The following is a 4,168-nucleotide window of genomic DNA, read 5'->3' on the forward strand; positions in this document are numbered from 1 at the left end:
ATTATATGATTCCATTTATATGAAATATCTGGAAAAATCAAAATATTAGAAACAATTGGTGGATAAATGGTTGTCACTTGAGTCTGAGGGGTGGGAGGGAGGTAAAGAATGACTACCAATGGTTGAAGCTTTCTTTTGGAGGTAATAAAAATGTTCTAAAATTCCGGAGCCTCCACTCCGTCCCCTGCGGGTCTGCTCTGTGTGCCATAGACAGCATGGTCCCAGACATAGCAGTTGGCACTAAGCGGTCTGACGAGCTTTTCTCTACATGTGTCACTAATGGACCCTTTATCATGAGCAGCAACTCTGCTTCTGCAGCAAATGGAAATGAGAATAAGAAGTTCAAAGGTGACAGCAGGAGTGTGGGAGTCCCCTCCTGCATGATCCATATCTGCAAGCTGCCCAGCGATGTCACAGAGGGCGAGGTCATCTCCCTGGGGTTGCTCTTGGGGAAAGTCACCAACCTCCTGATACTGAAGGACAAAAACCAGGCCTTCATTGAGATGAACACTCAGGAGGCGGCCAACACATGGTCAACTATTACACCTCGGTGACACCTGTGCTGCAGCCAGCCCATCTACATTAAGTTCTCCAACCACAAGGAGCTCAAGACTGACAGGTCCCCAAACCAAGTGTGGCCCAGGAGGCCCTGCAGGCCGTGAACTCAGTCCAGTGGGGGAACCTGGCCTTGGCCACCTCCACCGCTGCCGTGGATGCTGGGATGGCAATGACTGGGCAGAGACCCGTGCTCAGGATCATCGTGGAGAACTTCTTCTACCCTGTGATCCTGGACGTGCTCCACTAGATCTTCTCCAAGTTCGGCACAGTCCTGAAGATTATCACATTCACCAAGAAAAACTACTTCCAGGCGTTGCTGCAGTATGCCAATCCTGTGAGCACCCAGCATGCCAAGCTGTCGCTGGACGGGCAGAACATTACAATGCCTGCTTCACGCTGCGCATGGACTTCTCCAAGCTCACCAGCCCAACGTCAAGTATAATAACGACAAGAGCCACGATTACAGGCACCCAGACCTGCCCTCTGGGGACAGCCAGCCCTCAATGGATCAGACCATGGCCATGGCCTTCCGTGCACCTGGTTTAATCTCAGCATCTCCATATGCAGGAGCTGGGTTCCCTCCCACCTTTGCAATTCCTCCAGCCACTGGTCTGTCTGTTCCTAACAGGCACGGAGCCCTGGCCCCATTGGCCATTCCATAAACTGCAGCTGCCATGGCTGCCACAGGCCAAATCACCATCCCAGGCCTGGCGGGGGCTGGGAACTCCATCCTGCTGGTCAGCAACCTCAACCCTGAGACAGTCACACCCCAAAGCCTCTTTATTCTTTTCGGTGTCTATCGGGACGTGCAACCAGTGAAGATCTTGTTCAACAAGAAGGAGAATGCGCTGGTGCAGATGGCAGATGGCAGATGGCAGCCAGTCCCAGCTGGCCATGAGCCACCTGAACCAGCACAAGCTGCACGGGAAGCCCATCCACATTAGCTGCTCAAGCACCAGAACGTACAGCTGCTGCGTGAGAGCCAGGAGGACCAGGGCCTCAACAAGGACTAAGGCAACTCCCCTCTGCACCCCTTCAAGAAGCCGGGCTCCAAGAACTTCCAGAACATCTTCCTGCCTTCCGCCACCCTGCACCTCTCCAACATCCTGCCTTTCCTCACTGAGGAATACCTCAAGGTCCTGTTCTCCAGCAATAGGGGCATGGTCAAGGGGTTCAAATTCTTCCAGAAGGACCACAAGATGGCACTGATCCAGATGGGCTCCCTGGAGGAGGTGGTGCAGGCGCTCATCGACCTGCACAACCATGACCTGGGCGAGAACCACCACCTGTGAGTCTCCTTCTCCAAGTCCTTCATCTAGGGGCCCAGCCCCCGGCCGGGGTCCGGAGGCACATCTGTCATTCCAGAGAAAAGCCACTTTAAGAAGCAGCTGAAGTGACCTTAACAGACCAGAGATTTTATTTTATTTTTAAAGTGAAATCAGTTTACCTGTTTTTTAAAAAATTAAATCTAGCTCATCTTGCTGACCTTGTGGTGACTGATGGCTCGGGCGATCGGGGACTGCAGAAGGGGTCCCCAACCTGCCCAGGGTCAGGCCAGGCCAGACCCAGCACCCTGCCTTGCAGGGCTTGTTGGGCATGCGGCCCTCAGTGGGCCACCAACCATAACTTGGCCTCCTGGTGCCTTAAACCTCCCTGCTAGTAGCACGCCCACCCAAGGTGACCCAGTGACCCGGGGTCTAGGGATCTGCTCCAGGCAAATGCAAAGCAGACTCCTGCTCCCAAGGATCATGTGCCCAGTGCTGGGAGGGAGTGAAAACCAAGGTGCCAGCAGGGCTGGCTGACACCCTCCCATGTCAAGTGACTTGAATCATATCAAGTGACATGATTCTCCCCATGTCCTCCAGCCACCCAGGTCCCCCTCACCTGGCCAGGCCCAGAGGGCACAAACCCAGCCTCCTTGAGCTATAATATTCCTCCTTTTGTTATAATATTCTGATGTGGTTGCAGACATCTGTGCCTAGTAATATTTCCAGTTGATCAAATATCCTAATCTTTTTTCATTTATTTGCAGAAGAAATAGTTTTAAGTACCTTTTTATAGGAAGAGGATCCAGTGGTATGAGTGTGATCTTTCTCTTGGTATTACTTTGTATGCTGTACTTTCTATTTTATTCTTTGTAATCAATTAAATCATAGGCAGGACCCAGCCTCCCCCAGGGGCAGGGCCTTGCTGTGCACTGCACTCCTCAGTTGGCCTTACTCAGCTTCCAAGATCTGCCTAGGAAGACCAGCCCTAGAACTTTCAGGGTTTGTTTGTTTGTTGTTGTTGTTGTTTCCTTTTGCTTCAAATTTTGGACCAAAGTCATGTTTCTCTTCCTGTCTGCTCTGATGCTGGGACTCCAGGCAGTTGGAACCTCCAGGTTCTGACCACCCTCCTACCCTGGGGGACGCCTTGGTCCCACCGGGCCAGCAACAGGGCCGGTCTCCTCGGATCCCCAGTTTCATAGAGTGTGACAAGGGTGTAAATATTTATAATTTTTTATACCTGTTGATATGTGGAGGAGCATATCGGTTTTTTTTTTTTATGGTGACGCATACATTTTGATAACAGCGATTACAGGCTCAGTATTGTACGTGGAGCACAGTGGCCATGAGCACATTCCATTGCCTGTCCCCGGGCTTGTAATGCAGAGAGAACTCCATTAAAGCAGTTTTATAACAACAACAAAAATGTTCTAAAATTGATTATGATGATTTCACATACTGAATATACTAAAAACCATTGAACATCTTTTAAATAGGTAAATTGAATATTATGTGAATTATATTAAAAAAGTCATTTTCTAAAACAAGTGTTTTCTGACTAATTCTCATCACATACAATCTAATTCCTTGGACAAGTGCATTCTTTTATTTAACGAATACCTGTTGAGTATCTACTAGATACTGTTTCAGGCATTAAACTATTGTTATTTTTTGCTTTTTTTATATTATGAAATTATTTTTCTTGGTGTTTATTGTCCTATCTGTACAATGTATAAACATTTTATTATTCTGATTGATCTTAATCTCCACAATCTATAAGTGGCTATTATTTAAGTTTTTAGGATCAGATTATGTATCTAAATTCTATTAGGAATTTTTAACTTTTGTGGCCATTTATACTCAAGAGAAAATGTTATCATGTGTCATGTAAGCCAGTGAGTTTTATGTTTCTTATTGCTACCAGTATATCCATTATGGATTGAATAAAAGAATTTCTTTTTTACTTAGGTGATTCTGAGCATTGTCCTCCAGCTCTGGATTAGGGTTTAGGGAACAAAGTTCTTCAGGGTTGACATTTCCTACTTTTGACAGACTTGCTAAGTCATGGACAGAACAGTGAAGGAATGCATTGTTGAAAACGTAGTGTCCAGCAAGAGAGCAGAGAATGTTTTGGGATATAGTGAGGGACAAGACTGGAAAGTGTATTGAGGGTTAGATTTTGACTGAATGCCAACATAAAAATTGGGCTTACTTCAGTAGGCAATAAGATCTTTTAATTTTTTTTTAGGTATAGATGGACACAATACCTGGATTTACATTATTTATTTATCTGTTGTGCTGAGGATTGAAACCCAGTGCCTTACACATGCTAGGCAAGCACTCTA

At 47.0% G+C, this 4,168-nt stretch overlaps 1 pseudogene; it reads left to right on the forward strand.

The window, feature by feature from the left end:
• The first annotated feature begins 212 nt into the window (after positions 1–212).
• Positions 213–1,877, forward strand: LOC124099313 (polypyrimidine tract-binding protein 1-like; annotated as a pseudogene).
• The last annotated feature ends 2,291 nt before the right edge of the window (positions 1,878–4,168 follow it).

Source organism: Marmota monax, unplaced genomic scaffold, assembly GCF_021218885.2.
Source record: "Marmota monax isolate L192 unplaced genomic scaffold, Marmota_monax_Labrador192_F-V1.1 WCK01_AAM20220418_F8-fsc01153, whole genome shotgun sequence".
Lineage (NCBI taxonomy): Eukaryota > Metazoa > Chordata > Mammalia > Rodentia > Sciuridae > Marmota > Marmota monax.